This window comes from Lepisosteus oculatus, chromosome 14 (assembly GCF_040954835.1).
Source record: "Lepisosteus oculatus isolate fLepOcu1 chromosome 14, fLepOcu1.hap2, whole genome shotgun sequence".
NCBI classification, from domain to species: Eukaryota; Metazoa; Chordata; class Actinopteri; order Semionotiformes; family Lepisosteidae; genus Lepisosteus; species Lepisosteus oculatus.
This window is the reverse complement of record NC_090709.1, coordinates 4763149-4789123: the sequence shown is the minus strand read 5'-3', so window position 1 is coordinate 4789123 and position 25975 is coordinate 4763149. Positions and strand designations below refer to the sequence as shown.

At 40.7% G+C, this 25975-nt stretch overlaps 1 protein-coding gene, 1 non-coding gene and 1 pseudogene across 2 annotated transcripts in view; 1 reads left to right on the top strand and 2 right to left on the bottom strand.

Moving 5' to 3' along the window:
• The window catches only part of LOC102695046 (zinc finger protein 721-like), a 1154024-nt pseudogene that overhangs the window by 705807 nt on the left and 422242 nt on the right, over positions 1 to 25975 (top strand).
• Positions 1 to 25975, bottom strand: part of LOC138242831 (zona pellucida sperm-binding protein 3-like) — a 496704-nt gene that overhangs the window by 441699 nt on the left and 29030 nt on the right. The gene's annotated exons all lie outside the window — the stretch shown is intronic.
• Positions 17669 to 17740, bottom strand: trnat-cgu (transfer RNA threonine (anticodon CGU)). Its single transcript has one exon. It is a non-coding gene; the product is annotated as a tRNA-Thr (tRNA).

The window sequence follows — 25975 nt, the reverse complement described above, 5'->3', positions numbered from 1 at the left end:
CTATCAGGTTTCGAGTCAACTTCAAAATCCTCATCCTCATTCAGTACCTACAGTATATGGCTTATTATCTGTCTACTCCCCACCTTTGTCCATCTGACTCCGGTCTTCTAGCTGTCCTCAAGAACATCTACATTCTGTGGGTGACAGGGTCTTCTGTAGCTGCACCCCAGAGCTCTCAATTTGTATTCCCAGTGATATCAGTCACGTACCCTGAGAGCATTTAAATCTAACCTCAGAACGTTTCTTTTCAGAAGACTTAGTGTCTGTATCTGCTTCATTTTCTAATTTTGGTAGCAAATCTAACTGCTTGTCTTTCTTATATGTATTTTCTTTGTAGTCTGTGGTCCTTTTATCTGTTTTTATATCTACTGTATTGCTTTGAGATGCCACTTTTAAAGGTGATATATAAAATAAAGTTTTTTTTATTATTGTTATAGAGAAACATGATCAGTTTTCCCTGGTTCAGATAAAAAAATCTAAAGCATACTAGTTTGTCACTCCTCTCATTCCCTTTGCTAAATAACTTTTCATACTAATCTGATCAATCTAACTGCCTGTTTTCTGTGCTTTCTCTATCCTGCTAGATTTGCAATTATTCTGAAAATTTTCTTCTTGAAATAACTCATTTCTAAATACCTTTTTTCACTGGTAACATCTTGCAGCAACTCTGCGACAAAATATACACTTAGCACAGTTCATCCTGCTACCAACATTGAATAAAAAAAATCTTATGATTTCTATATTTATGTCTTTATTTAGTGGTTTCATTAGTGACAAAGGCTAAACTTTCTTGAAAAAATGTATTTTATGTGTTGCGGAAAAAACTGACTTGCTTTAACAAAGTATGTTTACAAATCCTTTCACCTGGCAATCTACCTGAATGCCCAACTATCTGAGAAGCCCTCCATGAAACCATGGGTGCTATTAATTCATTTAGGGTTCATTGACAGAATTGCTGTTTTTTTATGCATGCTAATTTTCTGATCCCTCACTCTGCTTCATGTTTATAGATAAGACTTTATTGATCGCGAAGGGAAATTGATGTACATGTTCATGTACATGATGAACATGTTTGCATGTTCTTTTGTAACACACCTTTTTGTGATTTTTTTGTATATCTAAGCAAGTGTTCCTGCATCCCTCTTCTGCACTATAGGCATGGCTTTTTTTCTGTTTGCTCCATTTCTAAAATTTTTTGCTCATGTGCATTTTTGTATTTTTTTACACCTCTAGCACTTTAACGTCCTGAATTTTCATTTGCCTTAATTTGTAGAATGAATTTGAGTTTTAGCCTTAAAAATCTTAAGTTTTCACTATCTTTTGTTTCTTGTCCTATAACTGTTATTATTGATCACCGAATTATTGTACTTGACATGACTTCATTCAGCCTTTCCAGAACGTCTATGACAGGCAGAGAGAGTGCTGTTTCTGGTGCGATCTTTTGCAGCTGACATTTCACTGTTTTAAACGAACAAGACATTAGATTGCTCATAAATCACTTATCCTATATACAGTGCCTTGCGAAAGTATTCGGCCCCCTTGAACTTTTCAACCTTTTGCCACATTTCAGGCTTCAAACATAAAGATATAAATTTTTTATTTTATGTGAAGAATCACCAACAAGTGGGACACAATTGTGAAGTGGAACGAAATCTATTGGATTTTTGAAACGTTTTTAACTAATAAAAAAATGAAAAGTGGGGCGTGCAAAATTATTCGGCCCCCTTGCGTTAATACTTTGTAGAGCCACCTTTTGCTGCGATTACAGCTGCAAGTCGCTTGGGGTATGTCTCTATCAGTTTTGCACATCGAGAGACTGAAATTCTTGCCCATTCTTCCTTGCAAAACAGCTCGAGCTCAGTGAGGTTGGATGGAGAGCGTTTGTGAACAGCAGTTTTCAGCTCTTTCCACAGATTCTCGTTTGGATTCAGGTCTGGACTTTGACTTGGCCATTCAAACACCTGGATACGTTTATTTGTGAACCATTCCTTTGTAGATTTTGCTGTATGTTTGGGATCATTGTCTTGTTGGAAGATAAATCTCCGTCCCAGTTTCAGGTCTTTTGCAGACTCCAACAGGTTTTCATCCAGAATGGTCCTGTATTTGGCTGCATCCATCTTCCCCTCAATTTTAACCATCTTCCCTGTCCCTGCTGAAGAAAAGCAGGCCCAAACCATGATGCTGCCACCACCATGTTTGACAGTGGGGATGGTGTGTTGAGGGTGATGAGCTGTGTAGCTTTTATGCCAAACATATCGTTTTGCATTGTGGCCAAAAAGTTCGATTTTGGTTTCATCTGACCAGAGCACCTTCTTCCACATGTTTGGGGTGTCTCCCAGGTGGCTTGTGGCAAACTTTAGACGAGACTTTTTATGGATATCTTTGAGAAATGGCTTTCTTCTTGCCACTCTTCCATAAAGGCCAGATTTGTGCAGTGTAAGACTGATTGTTGTCCTATGGACAGACTCTCCCACCTCAGCTGTAGTTCTCTGCAGTTCATCCAGAGTGATCATGGGCCTCTTGGCTGCATCTCTGATCAGTCTTCTCCTTGTCTGAGCTGAAAGTTTAGAGGGACGGCCAGGTCTTGGTAGATTTGCAGTGGTCTGATACTCCTTCCATTTCAAGATGATCGCTTGCACAGTGCTCCTTGGGATGTTTGAAGCTTGGGAAATCTTTTTGTATCCAAATCCGGCTTTAAACTTCTCCACAACAGTATTACGGACCTGCCTGGTGTGTTCCTTGGTCTTCATGATGCTCTCTGCGCTTTCAACAGAACCTTGAGACTATCACAGAGCAGGTGCATTTATACAGAGACTTGATTACACACAGGTGGATTCTATTTATCACCATCAGTCATTTAGGACAACATTGGATCATTCAGAGATCCTCGCTGAACTTCTGGAGTGAGTTTGCTGCACTGAAAGTAAAGGGGCCGAATAATTTTGCACGCCCCACTTTTCATTTTTTTATTAGTTAAAAAAGTTTCAAAAATCCAATAGATTTCGTTCCACTTCACAATTGTGTCCCACTTGTTGGTGATTCTTCACATAAAATAAAAAATTTATATCTTTATGTTTGAAGCCTGAAATGTGGCAAAAGGTTGAAAAGTTCAAGGGGGCCGAATACTTTCGCAAGGCACTGTAAATACAGCGTAATTGCCCTCCGAAAATCCTCTTTTTCTTGTTCGTTTTAGAGACCTTGATCGAAACTGATTTTAGATGTCAGAAAGGATTTCTTTTCTCTATATTTCCTACATTGCTTTGTCGAGATTTTAACTTTATATTTAGGCTCAGATTTCAACTATAAATCATACAGTAATTAATAGCAGTAAATACTGATGTTTTACTCCCTCTTACCACAAAAATATATATGTATTGTAGCTGGGATTAACTTTATTTCGTACGCGTAGCTACTACCATTCGGACACGAAGCGGTTAAAGATGGCGGCAAATCAGACACCCAGAGGGGGGGGGGGGGGCATCTTCTCGCCTCCATAACTAAAATGCCAAATAGGAGTGGCTTAAGCGACATACACAGTCGTGTAACTGACAGTTTGAGGTAGCCTATCATGTAAATTTCGCTTTGTTGCTGATAGGTTAAGCTTTCGAAACTCTGCCCCAAAGTCATGTGACTGATTTTTCCCCCTGTTTCGTTGGTTAAACGCAATGATCACAAGCACCACCATGGTAACTGGGATGTGTAGTTTTTTATTCCGTTTGAATTATAACTGTACGTACTGTCTTCATATTTGGCCAGGGCTTTAAAGAGAAGGCGCGCCAAAAAATTTCGGTGCCGTCGTCTCCGCTTTAAAGGTACCCCCGTGCTGGAAGAATTTGACCTAGGAACGTTTGCCCAGCGTACTAATAGCTAGCAAGTGCTCCTAGTTAGTAAAGTTTTTTGTGTCCCTGCCTGTCACGCGGGAAACCGGGGTTTGATTACCGACGGGGAGACAGCTAGTTTTTTTATCATCAGATTCCAGTCTTTAATGCTGTGTGCGAGAGTTTACGTAACTTTCCTTTTCTAACATTTTCTGACGACTATTCCAAAGGAGCGCCCTGTCAACTCCTAATACTTTTCAAAAATCTGCCTGCATGTTTGATTAGTTTTGTTTTATTTAGAAAAAGTTCAATATTGATCATAACTAAAGAAAATTATGATCAGAAACAAAAAGAAAATGTTGAAGATGCAACTCAATCTTGAATCAGAGCTGGGTGACATGGGCTTCTGTTCTGATATGGTTGTACGAGAAACAGGAGGAATCTCTTCTCTCCTATGGAGCATGAGCTGAATCAGGAATGAGACATGTCATATATCAACGCATGACCTACATCGTAAAACTAAAACTAAATTAAAAACTAACATTAAGTTGCTAGAGACATTCATTTATATACAAACAAGAGACAGACAAAGCAATAATTCTACAATAACTTGTCCTGCACTGATCAGACTAATTGAAATGGTCTGATTCAGAGCCTGTGCAGCTCGTGCTAATACAACAACGCCAGTATTGAACCCTCAGCACCATACTGACTACTGAGCACAAGTTCAGCTGCTCTCCAGCTTTGTTACGCACGTTTTTTTTATTGCAAATGGAGCTGATCTCCAGACAGTACAGTGTTAATTAGTCAGCAGCCTCTACTAGTAATACATCGCCCCTGTCCAAAATCTCTAGGTAAAAAAAACACATTTTATACATTTGTCTGTTTAAAGATATAATCTCTTTAAAAAAGACAAAGGGTTTGTGTGTCAACTGTTTCGATTAATTTCGAACGCAAAGAAAAGTAGTTTTCTTCCAAGAAATCACACATTTGTCGCATCCTCCATACTATACTTCTCTCTTGTAGTAGTAAAGCATTTTGATTTAAACTGAACAATATATTAAATGTTTCATCTATACAGTTACGATTAACATAGGCAGCCTTGAACGGATTGCGGAAATCAAATACACAGATGGATTCAGAGTGTGCTTTCCAACTTTTGTGTAACATTTTCCTTTGATAGGGCGGATTTGTTTTTAAAATCTGGATTAAATAAAAAGGAGTGACGTCAGTGTAAAACAGCTTTCCTTCATGGGGAACAACAGTTGTGTTCCATATTTCTAATTATTTTGGTTTCAAAATAGCAATTTAGTATGAAACATAAAAGCCAGCTAGATAAATCTGTTACACGTCATTTACAATGGTCTTTCAACTAATAGCCCGTGCAGGGATCAAACCCCAACAGTTGGTATGAGTTTCGTAAGGCTCTGCAACATGCAGATGAGAAACTAACCTCCGCTTCTTCATTATATACACAGTGAGCTATATATGCGGGCCTACTGCCCCCTACGGGCTCTGTATTTGATTGCGGTACAAGACCGGCCATGGAGAAATGAAGTGAAGAGGGTGTGTTCATTAAAAGGCTCATAGCGTCCCTGGGAGGTCTCAAACCACCACCCTTTTGGTTAACAACCGAGCCACAAAGACTCATGTACAGCTTAACACTTCTCGGTCTCAGTGAAAGTGTACACTCCGTAAACTTTCTGGAGAATCATTTGTCAATTTCCCTACGGGATTAATAAAGTATTATCTATCTATCTTAAAGGAAAATCGCCAACAGTGGCCGATATCTATTGGAGTTTTTTCATTCTATACTGCAATTTCTGAAGGTTACCCTGTGAAAATACGAGTTTTGACGAGAAGGGATGGACATATATGGTCAGCAGGCTTGGGGAATTGGACCTTATGGTGAAGGCTGCGGGCTCAGCATCAGCAGAACCTGATCAGTATCGGTTGACTCCGATATAGTTTGACAACTTAACTTCTGGATTTTGAGACATTTACCTTAGTGTCGGTATACTAAGATGTTTTGGTAACAAGGAAGGAGGGACAAAGCAAATTGGCAGAATGTGTGCTATTTTGTATACTACAAGTCCTCACATGCCAGAGGGTCAATATATAAAAAAAATGTAACAGTAAAATCTCTTGTACTTCACAATTTAATAGTGTCTGTTACATTGTGTCTCACACCTCAGTGTCAGAATTGTGAGACGAGTTTGTAATCAGGAGGGAGGGCCATAGCAATTCAGCAGAAATTGCATTCACCTTTTCCCAATGCATTCTCACATGCCATTTTCTCACATGCCATGCTCAGAGGGTCATATTTTTAAAATGGTATCATAAAATGTCCTGAAGTTCAGGATTTTGACAGTCTGTTATATTGTGTCTCACACCTTGATGTCAGAAATATGAGACGATTTTAAAATCAGGAGGGAGGGCCCTAGCAATGTAACAAACATTGGATTTACCATTTGACAATGTATTCTCTCATGCCATGTTCAGAGGATCGTATTTAAAAAACGGTACAGTACAATGTCCTGAAGTTCAGGATTTTGATAGTCTTTTCCATTGTCTCTCACACACCTGTGTCAGAATTTTTAGACATTTTTATAACCAGGAGGTAGGTTCGATCACCCTCTGCTCATCCTCAGTTAACCATATAGTCTCATATGCCATGTTCTAAATGTCCCATTTAAAACTACTATATTAAAATTTCTTGAAAAAATGCAAGAGTTTGAGACTTTTTATGATCAGTAGGCAAGGTCGTGGAAAACATGCAGAAAGTGCCAGTGAATTTACGTTTTGCCTTTGTCTTATTAATTTGCAAGTTTTTTTTTTTCGGATCCTGAAGACTGAGACTCAAAACATGTTTATTCTTCTTTCCAGGAGGAAGGATTATTCAGATGCAAACATTGTCCCAAAATCAATGTACTTTCCTATTGCTGTTGCTTCTTCAAATCCTTCATCTGAACGTTGATATTTAAATATTATATCATACAAATTGTGTTTTTCTTTTTAAGGCAAATTTTATGCTTCAAATTAAATAAATTGTATTTATTATGAATGTGCCTGAAATTTTTCAGTACTTTAGAGGGTTCTGCCATTTTAGATGTTATGCTGTTCCTGTCTGATTTATCAAATGTGTCATTTAAATCTCCCGTCATTTCTATATCAGTCTTGCAGTAAAGATTGCAATTCATCCCAAAATGCAATTCATCCAAAAAAAGTTTCCCACTGGTGATACATACAAGGAAATGAATGTAAATTTTCCCCCCAAATCAACAAATGAAAATCAAATACCTCCCTCATCTGCAGGTAGAGAGAATAATGTCGGAATAAATACAGGTTTAAAAGTCAGGAGCATTGGTAGTCCTATTTTAAAATGACAATAAAATGCTCACAATATATTAAAAAGCTCTGTAAAATAATAAAAAATTAAAACAAGGTAAAAAGAAATAATACACAGTTATAAAGCTCAGGAATTATCAATGGGAAGTTACAATGGGTTGATATGATTTAAAAAATAAAATATGTGAAAAAATCCACTTACAATATGCTAAAAATGGCAAGAATACTTAAAACAGGTTTTAAAATAAAAAAAAACAAGTTAAAAATAAATACTAAATGGGTTTAAAATTCAGGAATGTAATTGGTCAGATCCAATTAAGTAGAATAATGAGAAATGGGCTCGAACCACTAACCTTTCAATTAACAGCTACCAGAGACTCACGTGCATCCCTTTTCTCCATTTGCAAGCTTTTGGTAAAAAAAAAGACTTTATTCTTGCCAGCCTGTGATATTTGTTTTGCACTGATAAGCAAGATCTGTGTTTCATCTTTCGCAAGCTGTATGAATTTCATGAAAAGCAAGTTGTTCTATAAAGAAAATGAAAACTTGCATTTAACAAAATCAAGCCACACGTGATCATCCATAGTGATACATTCTATAAGACAAGACGGGAAGAAAGGCACCACTGGGATTTGAACTCAAGATCTCCTGTTTCATAGGAAAACACATTAACCAAATCAGCCAAAGTGCTGTCAGAGTATTAACATCATGTCTGATGTCAGTGATTGCAGCTGACTATCGCTGGAGGAGAGTTCACTGTGAACAAGTCAGCCTGCATAATGAGGGGAAGAGACCAGCCTCTGTGATGCACTATAGAGTTACACTAACCTTCTGCCCTACTGTTCTCTGCTGCATTCTACCCTAGCAGATAAATATTGGTTTCCATGCGTGTAAGGTTTCTTTTTTTGGTCAAATATTTTCAAGCATATTTTTGCTGTTGAAAATAAGTTGTTTGTGGTTTTGAGTGTTGTGTTCCTCTTCCCTTAGTGTCACCCAAAGTGATACATTGTGCTTTGGCAATTCTTCAGGCCATAGTGTTTAGAGGAGCTCAGTTGAAGTAGTTTGCGTAGATAAAGTATTTATTTTCCTTTTAATCTTTAAAACCATATTACATTGTCAATACATTGTATCTTTCTTCCTACTAATTGTCATCATTTTTCTTATGGCTTGATCTCATGATCAGATATTTCAGAATCTTCCTTAAAAACTAGCAAAAGAAGTGAGACAGATTCATGCACACTAAAAAATATGAAAGGGTAGCAGGACACAGTAACCATCAAACATCTCGTAGATTATGAATGTGCCTAAAATATTTCAGTACTTTAGAGGGTTCTGCCATTTTAGATGTTGTACTGTGCCTGTCTGATTTATCAAATGTGTCATTTAAATCTCCCGTCATTTCTATATCAGTCTTGCAGTAAAGATTGCAATTCATCCCAAAATGCCAAGTTTCCCACTGATGATACGTACAAAGAAATTAATGTACATTTTCCCCTAAAACCAACCAATTTAAAATCAAATGCATCCCTCCTCATCTGCAGTTGGAGAGAAAAATGTCAGAATAAATACAGGTTTTAGAAGTCAGGAGCATTGATAGTCCTATTTTAAAATTATGCTAAAATGCTCAATATATTAAAAAAGTTCTATAAAATGCAAAAATAATTAAAACATATTAAAACAAGGTAAAAAGAAATGATACACAGTTATAAAGATCAGGAATTATCAATTTGAAGTTACAATCCACTTACAATATGCCAAAAATGGGAAGGATATGTAAAACAGGTGTATACAATTTTTTAAAAATAAAACAAGTTAAAAATAAATACTAAATACTTTTAAAATTCAGGAATGTGATTGGTCAGATGCTTACGATGAGTGTTGTTGGTGTTTCGTGTGATTTAGCGAATTGAAAAAATATTCAATTTTAAAACGGCAGGAGCTCGTATGAAAAAAAATAGTTCGTAAGTATCTTTGTTGTAACAGCTGCGCTAGAACTAGTGTATTCATATACATCAGAAAAGTACCTGAACTTGACTGGTTTATATTCAGTTATGTGCACTGGGAACAAAAGGGAGACTTGCATGGATTTTATTAGGTTTTAGGAATCAGAAAATGTATTTTTGCACGTTTATGCATACGAGCAGAAATAACTTCCTGCTTTCAGCGCTTTTATTGTTTCTGCTTGTAACTTCGAACAGAGAAACCCAGTACCGACTCACAGAAAAGCCCCGGAGTTTCTGTGTTTCTGGGATTTAAGAGGGATGTACTGTATGTAGACAGTAAAGGGAGTTTTTTTTTTCCCGCTGTAGAGTAGGAAGGCGATTTGATGAGTCTGGAGGGAGGAGACGCGCATTCCGCACGGGGAGCACAGAACAACGAGTTTCACCTGCAGCTCGCCGAGTCCTGTCCTATATAACCGCTGAGCCTGGGACACACTGAGTCTCTAACCAGTGTTGGAGATGTAAAGGGTTAAACCCAGAAGTCGAGAGTGGAGTTTTTGTATAAGTGTTTGATTAAGGGATTAGGGTTTCGGTTTCGGTTTAGGTTTAGTTTTAGTTTGCTTTTGACACATTTGTAACGGCTATGGCGGCCTGTAGAGTCGGCATGCGCCGTTACTTTTGCGCACATTTGGTGTATAAGGGTGGTGAGGGTTCAGCTCACTCGGGTGATATTTCACGGTTGGACTTTTCAAGGAAGGTATTACAGAAAGAGTTAAGGATTAGGGCATTAGATGTCAATTGCTTAATTACTTTGCAGAAGGGAATTGGTTTTGACATCAGCTTCAAATCGGCAAAGTTACTGGAAGAATTTTGGAAGAAGAAGAGAAAAAAGATGTGGGCCTGATTAGAATGTTTAAATGGCAGAAGCTGATGGATCTTTCTAATAGGACTATGATTGTTTGCATATTTAATGAGATGGTGATGAAGGAAGATATTGTGACATGGTTGTCTAAGTATTGTTTAGTGAAAGGTGAGCCTCAGAAAGTCTGGGATGATGATGGCATCTGGAACTGTGCATGGAGAGTACCTGTTTCATTGCATGGAGATAAAAATGGTTATGGTGGATTTAAACACATTCCTTCTCTGAATGGATTAGGTGAAAATAGAGGCCTTGTGTTCTACCAAGGGCAGCCAAAACTGTGCAGGAGGTGTGGGGAGCTGGGTCACTTTGTAGATGCCATTACAAAGGTGGTGTGTGGTAAGTGCAAGGAAATTGGACATGAATATACAAGAGTGAGGAAATGCAATCTCTGTGAGTGTGAAGGTCATGTGTTTAAAGGCTGTCCAATTTCCTTTGCAAATAGAACAAAAATGCAAAAACAGTTTGAAGAAGCATTTTAGGGCTGGAGCAGTGGTTATAGATCAGGAACTGGATGTGGTTGAGGTTGAAGAAAGTGGTGAAAAGGAGAGCGAGGGTTCAGAATGGAGTGAAGGGAGTGAGGATGGGGTAGAAGAGAATGATAATGATGCAGAAAGATAGACATCTCTCCAATATATGTAATCCTACTGACCAAGCTTTAGAACCGGTGACTCAAGGAGGGCAGATGGAGAACTGTCCTGTGGATAGTGGGGGTGGTGGAGGAGGAGAGAAAGAAAGCAAAGGGGGGAAAAAGAAAAAGGCCTGTATAGTAGGTAGAGGTATGTCAGCACCTTGTAGTGAAACCAGCGAGAGCACTGGTGGTGTATCTAGGTTTCATGAATGTCTAATTTAAACTCTTAAATATATATTGTTGCTCACATGATGGATATGTCCTAATTCAGGAACTGAGTATATTTATTGGGATGGGAACCAGTGGTTTTAGCTGGGGATTTGAATTGCCTTTTAGAAAGAGAAGGCAGAATGAAGGGCGAGAGATGGGTCCAATTTCATACTTCATCAATATTATTGCAAACATGTAAAGATTTTAAACTGAAAGATGGCTTCAAACTTCATAGTCAGGGGAGGGCAGATTTCACATGGTACAAGTCTAATGGGACCCAAGCCCAAGCCACGCATAGATTTTGTTTTGATACTTGATTTTACTTTCACGACCGCAGGCTTAACCCCTGACCATTGTTTCTCTGACCATTGTTTACTGTCATGTACACTTTTCTATTCCAACGGCTGTTACTGTGGGGAAGGGTGTGTGGAAGCTCGATATTTTGCTTCTGGAAGGTGAGGAAGTGATGCGCAGGTTCAGGGAAAGATATTAGGAATGGCAGTCTTTGTATGACCTGTTTGGCACAAGAGCACAGTGGCTGACCCTGTGCTCTGACCCCCAGCTTTTATCCCTGTCTGTGTGTCTCATGGAGTTAGAAAGGAGTTACAAACTTCCAAATCTGTAACATAATTTCAAGGGTGTATGATAGATCATTCACAAGATCACATGGCTGTTTATTATTGTAAGATTGTTGTTCCCTACTGTTCTTTTGACTCTTGAGCTTGCATTATACAGCCGTTGAGTGCATTTTGAATCTAAGAGATATCCAACTGATTCAACCTGTCTGATGAATGTTAAATGGGTTGTGACTTTTGGCAAAGTTTTTTGCAATATTATTTGTTTCATGAATACCATTCATCTCTATAACAACTTTCCTGTCCCCTGAACATATGTTTTAAATTGCTTGATCCCATTGGGTGCAACCTTTCCATTGCACTCATAATGTGTTTGCATTAGGAGTGTGTTAAATAAGCAGAAAAGAGCCCTTTTCTTCAACTGCTTCTGATCTTATACAGTGGTCAGAATCGGTCATCCAAAAGCTGATGAGTGAGGGGGAAAAAATTAGTACAGATGCACAATCCATAACAAAACATAAAAGAGCATAAGGGTTTTCATCACATGGACTTGTTTGACTGTTGAGGATTAATGTTTTGGTGGCAGATCAATTAAAGGACAATAACCAAAAACACTGGTTCTCACATGGAATGCATTCTCCTTCAATCTTTTTTACCAACAGGTGAGTGGAGTTGCCATGGGCACCAGAATGGGACCCAGCTATGCCAATATCTTTGTTGGCTGGGTAGAAGAATGCTTATTCGCTTCCTACACTGGCTATGTCCCTGACCTCTACAAGCGATATATTGATGACTGTGTCGGTGCCGCCATATGCCCCGACGATCAGCTTAAGTGCTTCCTGCACCATTTCACCAACTTCCACCCGTCCCTCAAATATACGGTTAACATATCTTCCACTACTCTTCCGTTTCTAGACATCAACTACCCCAGACTCTCCACTTCAGTTTATTACAAACCCATGGATTCACACAGCTATCTCTTGTATAACTATTTTCACCCCAAACATACTAAAAACTCTCTCCCTTTTTCACAGTTCCTTCGGCTACAATGACTATGCAGGGACGACATTGACTTTGAGAACCAACCCCTCAAAATGTACTCCCTTTTGATCAACGGAGGATACCCCAGCAATGTTATTGACGGGGCCCTTGCCCGAGCCAAAAACACCCCTCGGACCATCAACCGAATCAGGAACTCCTGCAGTAACAACCGCATTCCTTTGGTGCTTCCCTACCACCCTGACACACTTCCTATCCCCAGGACCACTAACCAGAACTTTTCCATCCTACACGATGATCCCTCCATTGGAGCCCTCTTTTCTGACCGCCCCATCATCTCATATCACCAATCACCTAATCTGCGCAACCTTCTTGTTCACAGCTCCCTTGACCGCCCTCCGCAACCATCCACACCAGGCACTTTCCCTTGCAACAGAGCTCACTGTATCACCTGCAAGTATACATCCAACACCACACTCATTCAAGGCCCCTCAGGACAATTCTGGATCACCCAGATGGCATCTTGTACCTCCAGCAACCTTATTTACTGTATCTCTTGTAGTAAATGCCCAGTTTCTCTCTACATTGGAGAAACATGAAGGAGACTTGGAGACCGCTTCAGAGAACATGTCAGGGCTGTGAAGATTAAAGATCTCTCCAAGCCCATTGTTTCTCATTTCACCTCTGATGGCCACGACCACTCTAATCTCTCCGTCTGTTTTCTCAAAAATGGTTTTCTGAACTCATACGTTAGAAAGACTACCGAAACCAAACTTATCCTGCAGCTAGGATCACACCTCCCCCTTCTCTAAACGACAGACTGATCTACTAAATTTTCTCCATTCATTGGTAGTTTCATTTCACACCTCTCAACACCTATTCTAACTTCACATCTCTTGATTGGCCTCTCTTTCTGTCCCCTGCTCCTGCCTCTCACCCCTCCTCCCTCCCAGCCTTTGTTCTTCCACTATATTACCTTTGCCTACTGCCTTGTCTCTCTCACACCTGAAGAAGGCTCCATGGCTGAAACGTTTTCTCTCTTCTTTTTTTCAGCATGGAATAAATCTATTACTTGTTCCTTAACAACCGGAAACACTATCTTCGGTCTTTCCAGAGCTGTAAGTAGTCATTCCAAGTTTATTAACTTGTCTCTGTTTTGTATGTACTCTTCAATAGCCACTGATGTTATTTACAACAGCTATTTTTAAAAATAAATTTGCATTTTTGGGGACTTTTTAAAGAATTGGCACATTAGGTGGAGCGGTGGCTCTGTGGCTAAGGATCTGCAACTGTGCCTGGAAGGTTGCTGGTTTACATCCCACGGTCGGCAGAGGAATCCTACTCCGTTGGGCTCCTGAACAAGGCCCTTAACCCCAACTGCTCCAGGGGTGCCGTATAAATGGCTAACCCTGCACTCTGACCCCCAGCTTCACTCCCTGTCTGTGTGTTCATGGAGAGCAAGCTGAGGTATGCAAAATAGGAATTCCTAATGCAAGAAATTGTATATGGTCAATACAGTGATCATATCTTATTGGCACATGGTAATCTCCAAGGAACACGTAATAGGTTTATTCCATGCTGAAAAAAGAAGAAAGAAAACACAATGTTTTGACCATGGAGCCTTCTTCAGTTATGATTTGATTTTTTACAATCATACCTACACAAACTTTGCAGTTTTTAAAAATCTTGCACACACAACCCAGATATGTTGACTTTTTTTAAATTTGGGGATAAGTTTAAGAAACACGTAGTTCTTTTCTAGTTTTGTTTACGTGGTGACTATCAGGAATCCTCAGTGAAAAGGTATGCAGATCCTGTGCAGATGCAGGAGCAAGTAATTATTGAGACAGTCGAACAATCCAGAACGTCAGATGAGGTCCAAGGTCGAGAGGCAAAAGGGAGTTCAGTAACCAGTAAGCAAGATTCAGAGTAAACGCGAGGTAGAGCTCTCAAAGAGAAGACTCAATACTGAGTAGCAGGAAGCGGGTTTGGATGGTTAAAAAAGTGCTGCAGAGCGTGTACTGATGGATTAACACATGTTATTATTAACCCGCTGCTGGTACTGGTTAGTTCTTTTGTGAGTTGATCCCCGGTGGTTGTGACAGTGACAGAATGCCGTTTTGTGATTGATGCTATATCAAAATATAGGGCCCGTAAAATTAAGCACAGAAATAAAAACATTTAATGGACTTGTACATCTGTCGCACTCCTACACTATTAACATCCAGTGGGAGTTGAATTTCACTTATGTTTCCACTTCATTCAGCTGTGTTTTCTATTTTTCAGATTGTTGGCAATGGCACATGTTAAAGAAGGACAGAGGTGTAGGAGGCCAGACCTGTGGTCAAGGGTTGGTGGAGTAGGGAATGTGATCAAAGAATTTCTGAAGTTTTCTAAGATAGAAAAAAAAAATAGGTGGCATGACAATATGTGGTCAACACTGTCAAACAGAGTCCTTGGAGAGGATTGCTCCAGCAACAGGAAATGGTTATCAGTGATTTGGCATGAAGATAGATAAAAAGTAAGAACCCAAGTGCTTAGGGTGCAGAAGGGGGTGAGTATTGGTAGGGATTCCAAACCAGATGACAGTACACAATCTATAGTCAATATTTCAAGTCAATGTGAGGGATGTAGTTTGGAAGGCGACACAGAGCTCAGAAGTTCATCAGAAGATACAGACGACGCACAGGCAGCACAGACAGTGGTGACATGTTAGAGGGAGAAAAAAAATCTGTGTAGAATCAGAAAAAAAGCCTGAAGAGCACAGTGAATATTCCCAGGGGGCAAGCTTGTCTGGGACGTCACCTTAGGATAAAAGGGGATTAAGAAAGATTGTCTGTGCCTAAAACTTTCAAAGTATGTCTAAAGGCTGAACAATGGAGAAAAATACCACCTCTTAAAGGTACATCTAAACTAAGATAACCATGGACCCATATCTTATATAGCAAGTTCAGGAAGATAAATCCTTGCTGTCAATAGCCTTCAAATACCAATACATCAGTAAAGAGAATTCTAATGATTAAAGCAGTCTGTACTTTCAGTTCCTACCTTCAGTACCTTCAGTTCAGTACCTTCAGTTCCTGTAATGTAAAATACATAATGACAACAAGACACAAACCAATGGGCAATGATGACATCACAATTGATGTTGTACGAGTAGGGCAATTACAACACAGTGAAAGGGAAACAAAATTTCGACAGGCACGCCAGCCTTATCGTTGAAAGATTGCCCGTGCCCTCACAAAAGGAATCAGCAATGTGTACTACAGGCAGCTGAGCAGAACTCCACTTGCTGAAATTGCAGCAGGCAATTTATCTAAGGCTCACAAGCAAGTATTAAACACTTCAGCATTTACTGTTCGAATACCACACTTTGTCAAAACAATGCCGCTTCTTAAGCTAATAAGTAAGGGTTTTTGAGCACACATTGTGTTGTTAATGCTTATATTAAAAAAAAAAACATAAATTCACATAATGGAATTTGGACTGAACAAAGTAGTCCAGCCCCTTTACAACATTACATACCCACTGATTAAAGCTTAAAACTACAGAAGCAGGAGTAACAATAATGGCAACAACATGTTTGGAGTTCGGCATTTCATTTATTCTGCGGAAACATCATATCGGAATGAACTGCCCGAGATAAAAGAGTAATTGCGGCTTCAGATCGTTTTTACAGAGCATTGCGTTGTTCTGTTCATGCTGACTACACGCTTTAAATTTGTCATTTACTGCAAGCGTTGCTTTTCCGGGTTTTTCTGAAATTCCTCGCATTTGAGCCAGCACTAAAATATTTCATTCCCGTCGCTGAATACATCGTGGAAACGGTATGTGCAACGGAATGCTGTCACATACAGTATGAAACCTTTTTGTTATTTGGTTCTGAAGTTTGAAAATGAAAATAAAACGGGGGTCACTTCATAGGCTTGAAAGAAGTCCAAGCAGCATAAAAACCCGCGAATTCTCAGAAACTGCATTGTGCTGCACCTTTTATAAATCAGCCTTAAACATTTGAATGCATACCTTACTGCTGCTAATCACATTCACGTGTTTACGAAGCTTTTTTCTGTCCGTTATGTTTTTGCTAAGTAGTTTCTCCGTTTTCCTCGTATTGTGATTGTCAGCGAGCACAACAAGACTGAAACAGTGTAAAGGCAGGTAAAAAAGACAGGGTAAAACGCCTGACTATCGGGAGTGGGATTTGAACCCGTGCCTCTATTTGGAGAGTGAAACACAAACCTTAAAAGACATGAAGCTGTGAATTTGCTGTTTTAAACTGCTCGACTATCCTGAAGAAATAGGTGCTGATTGCACCAGTTGCATCGGATTTTCCATAACTTTAGGACGATTGATACGACTGGACGAACACAATTTGTGGCGCTTAGCATGACATGGAAAACAGTACCGGAGCATTCGGGTCCGGACTACCAGATTTAGAAACAGTCTTTACCCCCGCACTATCAAACTCTTAAACTCCCAGCCTCTCTCACTCTCACCCCACCTCTCACCTATGATCGGAACCTCACAGTTCCTTCTTTCTTACCAAAAACCCAAACACACATTGAAAATCTTCCTCTACCATACATGTCAAAAGCTCACTCCCCATCATTTCTATCCCTTTATTGCATTCTTTTGATGCTTGTTATTGCACAGAACCTGTTACCTTTCTGTTGTTTTGCACACTGCCTGTTGTTGTTTTTTGCACATCGGCTGTTGTCTCTGTCTTTCTTTTGTTATACAATTGTATTGTTGTGTTTTTTTTCTTTGTACTACTTATGTCCGAGAGCTAGCTAAATAGCATTTCGTTATACCATATACCTGTGTATGAGTATAATGACAATAAACTTGAACTTGAACTTGACATAGTCTTGCAGGCAGTATATTATTTTATCATTTACTCGTTTAAAAAAACATGGTCTTCTCGTTCCTAAGTCCGATTTTTAGTGCTTTCGAACGTTACTTCCAACCTGGACTGACAGCTCACCTGATCTGTTTGTGATCAGACCATGAAGTGGGGGGCTGTACCAAGTGCACGTTCCTTCCCAATGCTGAGGCGATCATTCGGAAGATGGGTGTGAAGAGAGACAAGCTTTGTCGACTAAAAAACAAGGCAGGATATGCAAGAATACTAATCACTGGCGACAGTTATGTTCTCTTACTATTGAGACTCTTACATTGCGAGTTTTTTGAATACTTTGAAACTAAAGGAAAGCGGTGACAAATGAAACAGGCACGGGAGGGGCTTGAACACACGATCTTCGGTTTACGAGACCGACGCCTTACCACTTGGCCACCACGCCTTTGAGTAAACATGGGAATAATGTTGTTCAAATTATTTTTTTCTGAATCTGGTTTACATCGCCTGGAGGCAGCAACAACAATAAAAGGGATACTTAACAAGGCGATACACTGTAGCAGTGTGACTCCAACAGATGCTCCTGAAGAGACTGGAGGTTTAAGCCAGCTCCTTAGAGCGCTTGGCCGCGTTACTATCACCAGCGGCTCTTCACCTCTTGTTGTTTGACCTAGTGGTTTTATAAAGCGTGGAAACGACTGCAACTTCGTTTTCTGAGATGCTTTCTCTCACGTGGTGAAATCTCGACCTCTTTGGCATCTCTGGCTATAGTTCTTCTGTAGAGCAGGCTTTCACACCTCTGCTTATAGTGCCCTTGAAGTCATTTTATTTTTACAGGAAGACGCATTCCCTAACGATCTCTCCTGTTTTAGAAATGCTTCATAAGGCGTGTTTGATTCAGGACAAACAGTATACTAATTGTACAATGCAGATTTATGCGGCATTCGTACTGGATTTGAGTGGGATTCTGAAATACTTCTTGCAAAGGTATTCAGACTTTCTTGAACCTATAATAAAAACACAGACCTGAAACTCCCTAGCTTCCAATCTCTGATGTTGCTGTCCTTAAACTCGGACGTGATGTTCTGCAGACGTGTGCATAATGTCCTGTTTTTTTACAGTGTAGACATCTTGCTGTTCACGCTCCGCATTCATCTGCTTTGTGCATTGTTAGTCCGCACCTGTAACATGTAATGTCAGCCGTCCCCTGTTCTTCTATATCTCTAGCATGACTGCGTCCTGCTGTTGGGCTTTTGTTTGTAAAGTTTGAGCGAGCGCCCCGTTCAGTGTCACTTTGTCACTGTGGTCAGAAAGCATTCTTGATTCTGCTTGAGCTGCTTCATGAATTCTAGCGACTGTAAGAGCTCTTTCTAAAGTCAGCCCTTCCTCATTCAGCAATTTATAGTCTCTAATGTGCACATTTTTCCACAAGTTGATCTCTTAACATGTCAGTTTCCAATACTCCAAAGTCACATGATTTAGCCAGTTCTCTTAGTGCAGTCACAAAAGCATCAACAGATTCCTCCTGAGACTAAGTTCTCTGCCTACAGATGCAGCCATTCAAAATGGGTGAGGTATTTCGCGGCATACCCTGGTGGGCGTGTCGCGGTATCACGCAGTTCACGTGTGTCACGTGACTAACTATCCGGCGTCGCCTTGTAAAACCGCCAGGGGGAGCTTAACCTCTCATGTACAGCATTTGAGCCTTTAATTTTGAACTGTGTATTACAGCATGTTAATCATCAGTCATTAAAATGTTGGTATATTTTATGAAAGCAAGATTGCTCAGTTGGACAAAAGTACACAACCTACCTTTATCAGAAATATTTATGCATCAAAGCCTTTACTGAAGATATTACTAATAGTATTAATAATGGATGACTTTGGACAAGCTGTATACTCAAAGTATAATTTCTTTAGCACATTTGTACAAGCACTTGGAATCTGTCCAAGCCATACTTTGTCAGGCATTTTGTTTTACTTCAACGGGCATAAAAACTTCCTTGCTTTTAACAGGGCGTTTCATAATTTCTAGCTACGAAACTGATTTAAAATGCGACACCTATCATTCAACTAGAGCTTAAAATATCACAAGGAAAAATACACACCGGTATTCCATTTCTCCCTAAACATTGTAAGCTTCGAAGTCTTTAACTAACGTGATACCGGAGTCAACAAGCATACTTTTAGAATTTGATTAAAAGGGAATATAATATGGAATCGCGTATCTCAAGAATTTAATAACGGTATGATTATATCCGTGTACTGCGACAGGGCTGTGTAGGGCTGTTTCGCCTGCCTGATCATGCAAGCTGTCTTGTAGCCTACTGGTCTAGGTGCGTGACTACCAACTGGCAGGTTGTGTGTTCGAATCCAGCTGGTGCTGGACTTTTATTTTAACAAACATTTCTTCGAAAAAATAGGTAAGCGATATTATGGACAATCAATTGACTTTTATATTTCAAAATATCGCAACATGATCGATATTTGCGATATTTTGAACATATCTTCCCTTCTGACAGCGGTTCCTGCTTCTATTGTGTGTGTGTGTGTGCAACAGTACATTTTTATAGAGAAATGGAGGCTGGACAGTATGCGTTACAATATAAACATTTATATTGATTTAAATCGTTTTCTGATTTAAATCGCAAACGCATGTTTAATTATGTGTTTTTTAATCATAATCAGGCTAATGCATTTCTACATTTTCTGTATGAACCAGCTTAGAGGTTCATACACAAAGACAGCTTGTGTTTAAATTGAGTGTAAGGTAATTTATGCTTCTAAAGTCATGGTCAGTATTATTGCACTGTGCTGTACTGTGTCACATTATTTTATAGCGTTTTTATTGCGTTATTAAATCCGGTGGCGCTGTGTTAGTTTCCTGACTCACATTATTTAAACTGCGACACTGATCATTCATCTCTAAATAAACTTTATTTTATATAGCGTTTTAAGCGAATAGGTAATTAGATTGCTCATAAACCTAATCACTTTTTCTACATCAACACAGCGTGATTGCTCTCTGAAAATGCTTTTCCTTTATTTTTAAAGTAGGCTCAGATTTCAACTATAGATCGTATTATTATAAACTTTCTTGGAAAAATGTATTTTATGTAAACCATGTTTGCTATTAATTCATTTAGGGCTGAAATACGTTCATTGTCTTCCAATCGAGTCGAGTTGACATTGGAAGCCTGCCACACCCGGACTGTTAAACCAACGCATTAGCACGTCAAAGCCCATTGAGCCAGTATTGGCTTTAGTATTCCCCCCTTCTCCCCTCAATTCAATTCAATTCAAGGTGTTTTATTTGCATGACAGATGGGTACAAGCAGTGTTGGGTATGTATATTGTAACGCTTACGGCAGACAGGCACTGTGTAGGAGCCGACGCACCAGAGCAGCGCACCGAGGGAGCGTCTGCATTTATAACTTAGTTTTTAAAATTAGTCAAGCAATACGAAGCATCTCCTTTTACTTAGTGCCTAAGCATACTGCGACGCGTGTGAAGCCCATAAACGATATTAATTTTGGAACTTAAACATACAGTATATGGCTGGTCTCGGTACTTTAAAGAAAACATACACACCAGTATTCCATTTCTCCCTAAACATTTTAAGCATCGAAGTCTTTAACTAACGCGATACCGGAGTCAACAAGCATACTTTTAGAATTTGATTAAAAGGGAATATAATATGGAATCACGTATCTCAAGAATTTAAAGACCAGACAATCGCAAACTCGTTTTCAATAAAATTATTTTATTCATTCAGCAGTTTGTGAGAGGGACATCCAGCAGGAAGAGACACACACACCGGTTTTCATTGACAAAATTGTTTTTTTTCAATTCCTCTTGTCTAACAGGAATGTTTTGTTCGTGGACAGACTGTTAGACAAGAGGAAAAGACCGCCTCCTCCTACGAAGCATTTCGTTGATCCGATCACGAATTCTTTTCCAGTCGTACGCAGCAAGGGTTGAGAATCTCCGATTCACCATCGTACTAATGGTTTCCCGGAGATTGCAAGGCAAGGCACTTTTGCCTCTGGACCCATCGAAATTTACAGACGTGGTCCACCCCCAGTAAATTTCAAAAGTCACAAGATTTCGAAACACGAGGGCGGCGTAGCGGTCGGCTCTTGCTTTCCCGTCTATGCCGATGCACTGCAAGTACAACCACCCCTCCATCTCCTGGGTGATGGGTAGCAGCTGGACATCTGGGAGAATTATTCGTCCCACTGGCATCTGTGAATTCCGCTGTGCTTCCTGGGGGGAGATAGCCGGCAGGGACAGCATCAACAGATTCCTGCGCGGTGGTGAACTGAGAGGCCGGGATGGAGTGTCCTGAGGCGGTGTGTGCTCTGCGGGGGGCAGAGCTTCCGCCAGGAATTGCAGCCTGCGTGGCGGGGAGAGGCACTTTTCGGGAGACAGCTGCTCAACTGTTTGACTGCTGGAACTCTAGCCTCCCAATCCTCCCCAGTAATGCATCGTAATGCTCCCGCTGCTGCCGAAATGTCTCCATACAGGTGCTGCTTCTACAGGTTGGCACCCTGGCCAGTGGCCGAGAGCAGAGACCCACGGCCTGTGGCAAAATAACATAATTCATGTAAGAAATAAAGTCACACAGTAGTATTCATCAGTCGCGGAACAGAAGTCAAAATAAACTTTTCTTTTTTTCCGTCTTACCGCTTTCTTTTTTACTGTCCTGGTGGTAGATCTTTCGCCCGTGCGGTGTTTTCTTGAAGAACAGGCTACGAAGAAATAATTATAATTGAATTTAAAATTCAAAACGGCAATAATACCTTGTAATATGCGCTGTAATCGCGTATTTCAGATGAAGTCTGCTGTATTTGCTTACCCTTCGCTCTTTGGAAGCTGGGGCGGCAGAAGCACCCCGTCTCTTCCCATAAAACACCTTGTTCTCCATACTGTACTATGGTCGCTGTAGTGCAGGTTTGCAGTTTTTTTTTTGTGATGGGAGCTCACCCAATCCCTTGGTGTCTTTTATGCGTCACACATACTGTATTTCAGCGCCATATATTTCATGGATATTATGGAATATAATGGATGGATATCTTAGTTATCTTTCTAGTTCACAGGTTTGCATGCATAATTTAATTTTGAAAGCCACTGAGACATCAGGTACTACTGTTGTATTTATGAAAAAGAAACAAAACAAAAAACATACTAACAACTGTGCCATCCTACTCCTTAGTTAATACATTTTATTATTCATAAACAGTTAACATTGTTACCAAAATATTTTGAATTATATTTAACCCTATTTTTTCTTTAGTTTTGTATTTAACTTATTATATGATAGTCAGACTTAATGTATATTTGAACAATGAAAATATATTTTTACAAGATTTTACATTAAGCACTTAAAATTAATATGGTTAATAATAGTAAACTGTAACATGCTGTAACAAGATCGGTTAAACTGCGAAGAAAATGCTTTCAGAGAAAATGTTTCAGGTGTGAAGAACATAGATCTCCAATGCAATTTCAACCAAACCTGTTCCCACACACCCTGCCCCCACTACCATTAGAATATACACAAACATTTTAGCGTTTCATTCTGAGCAGAAGACCCTCACACCTGAAGAGTGCTGGCTGTGACGAATTAAACCGGTTTTACAGGTTTCAATCACAGACCATGTGACATGGGACTCAGTAAACTAAAACACAGTGCCACTGGATTTGATAATACTGTAAGAGGACACGGGGGTCATCTCTAACAGGTACTTCCGAAACGAAACGCTGAAAATGCTAGAGATGGACCTTAGCGAGATGGCGGACAAAAAGAATCAGCTGACCAGTAGATGGAAAGGGTCTACCTTAAGAGACAACGAGACACAGCTGAGATGCATCAGGAACCGGGATATAAGTGGCCCGGAGGCAGTGAACAGCGCGGAAGCCGGTAAGGTGAATGCGTTTTGGAGGAAAAGAGTGGAAAGAGGTGGATGTTAAGGATCGGGCTAACGAACGACTGCAAGGAGAAAGGTTTATGATTTTGGATTACGGACACTGGTTTAGGATACATCGCGGATTGTCTTTATTACGAGCTTTTGGAACTCGGAACGAATCAGGACTAAGGGAACGGATTACGGACTGTATTAGGAAGACAGTTGTTGGAAGAAATGCCACGGATCGGAGGACAGTAAAGCGTGGTGTAAGTACGACCTTCGTTACATAAACTATTCCCCCGGAGACACCACAATTGGTGGAGGATGCGGGCAGCTCCCGCTCGGGTTTGAGAATCGAAGAGAGCAAGTTTTTTTTTGTGTGTGTGCGGGTTCCGCTTTGCGCGTGTGAAGAAACGCTATGGAAGAATTAATACAGCAGTTGTCCCAGGCCACCCTCGCCCAATTCCAGGCATTACAAGGACAACGAGAAGCTAACGAAGCGCAACTGGAGGCGAACCAAATCCAAAAAGAAACCAACGAACGAATTATAGAGGAGCAAAAATTAATACGCGCAGAGTTGTGCAGGTTAAGGGAAGAAATCCGGCAGGCCCCGGTAGCGGGGAGAGGCACCGCTCAGGAAGAACAAATTACGCTAGAAAAGATGACTGAGCTTGATGATGTGGAAGCGTATTTAACCAATTTTGAAAGAACTGCAGCTCGAAATGCATGGCCCAAAGAGCAATGGGCTGGGAGAGTAGCCCCTTATTTAATTGGAGAAGCCCAAAAGGCATATTATGATTTAAAAGAAGAAGATGCAGAGAATTATGACACTCTGAAAAATGAAATATTGGCAAGACTAGGGGTAACCATGGCGATACGAGCAGTCCGGTTCCACAATTGGAGCTACCAGATGAACAAGCCTACGAGGTCTCAGATGTTTGACCTGGTACATCTGGCAAAGAAATGGCTCCAGCCAGAAGAATTAAACCCAGGACAGGTGGTAGAAAGGGTGGTGTTGGATCATTTCGTGAGGAGTCTGCCTGTGCACCTGAAAAGAAAAGTAAGTGAAGGGGATCCCCAGACCCTAGATCAAGCCGTGGACTGGGTGGACAGACACCATGCCACAGAGGCCCTGATTAGGGAGAGAAAAGGGGACTTTCGGAGGGAGGAGAGAAGAAGCCCCAAGAGTCTGGAAACCGAAATAAAGTACCGGCCAATAAAGTATAGTGACTATCGGGAACCTATACAGTTAAAAAAAACCCTATGGGGGAAGTCTGACTCAAGGGCCCGGCCATGGGAAGAAACCCGGCGATGTTTTAATTGTCAGGAAGAAGGGCATTTAGCCAGCTATTGCCCAGGCCTGCCCGAACCCATGCAGGTAGACCCCAGAGATGAAGCCCTATGCAACTACCTTACAGCGGGGATCCCGACCCGCGAGGATCCCTATCTTACGAACATCAAGATAGAGGGAGAACCCATCGAGGCCTTATTGGACTCTGGCAGTGCGGTGACCCTGGTGACCCCTTCAATACTTCCGGGAGGACTAGAGATTCCAAGAACAAAGGGAATACCTATTACTTGCATTCACGGGGACACCAAAAACTATCCGACGGTCGAATTGAGCATCTCTACAGAACAGGGGACCTACCGCTCAACGGTAGGAGTGGTTGAGCAGTTGCCATACCCTATCATACTGGGACGAGACTGTCCCCATTTCCTCCAGATTTGGAACACGATCCAATCAGCTAGGCCAAGACCAATCCCCTGGCCGGAAGACAGTGGTGACGCCCCTGCCGACGACCCTGATGAGACGGACCCACAAGAAAGCGGAACTGAACTTGGAGTTGAGTTTGGAAATATGGAACTACTAAACTGGGAACCCCCAGAACGTCGGGGTAAGTTTGGGACGGCCCAACTAGAAGATGGGAACTTGAGACATGCGTGGGGACATGTCAGGAAAATTGATGGGGAGTGGTGTACTGATCCTAACACAGTGAGTTACCCATATTTTATGACGAAGAATAATCTCCTTTATCAAGTGCAGCAGAAGGGACAGGAAGAAGTGGAACAACTCCTTATTCCCCGGCCTTACCAGATGAAACTCCTCAACTTGGCCCATAGCCACCTCCTGGGTGGGCACCTGGGGGTAAAGAAGACATCCGAGAGACTCCTCTCTAGGTTCTTTTGGCCAGGGATCTATAAGGCCATCGAGAAGTACTGTCGGGAATGCCCCGAGTGTCAGAAAAGTGCGCCACAACCTTATTATAGGAACCCTTTGATTCCCCTCCCAATTATTGAAACCCCCTTCGAACGGATTGGGATGGATTTGGTGGGGCCCCTGATCAGAACCACCAAGGGTCACCAATATATTCTAGTAATAGTAGACTATGCTACCAGGTACCCCGAAGCCATTCCGTTGAGAGCTGCCAACGCCAAAAACATAGCTAGGGAGCTAGTACAACTGTTTGCTCGAGTCGGAATTCCTAAAGAGATCCTAACTGATCAAGGAACACCTTTTATGTCGAAAGTCATGCGAGACTTATGTAAGCTGCTGGGTATACAGCAGATCCGAACCTCTGTTTAACGCCCTCTCCCGAATGTACTGTTTATTTTTTTCTAGATCGCCCGGGGTCGGGGCTGATCTCAGGGGGAGGGAATGTAAGAGGACACGGGGAAGGGTCATCTCTAACAGGTACTTCCGAAACGAAACGCTGAAAATGCTAGAGATGGACCTTAGCGAGATGGCGGACAAAAAGAATCAGCTGACCAGT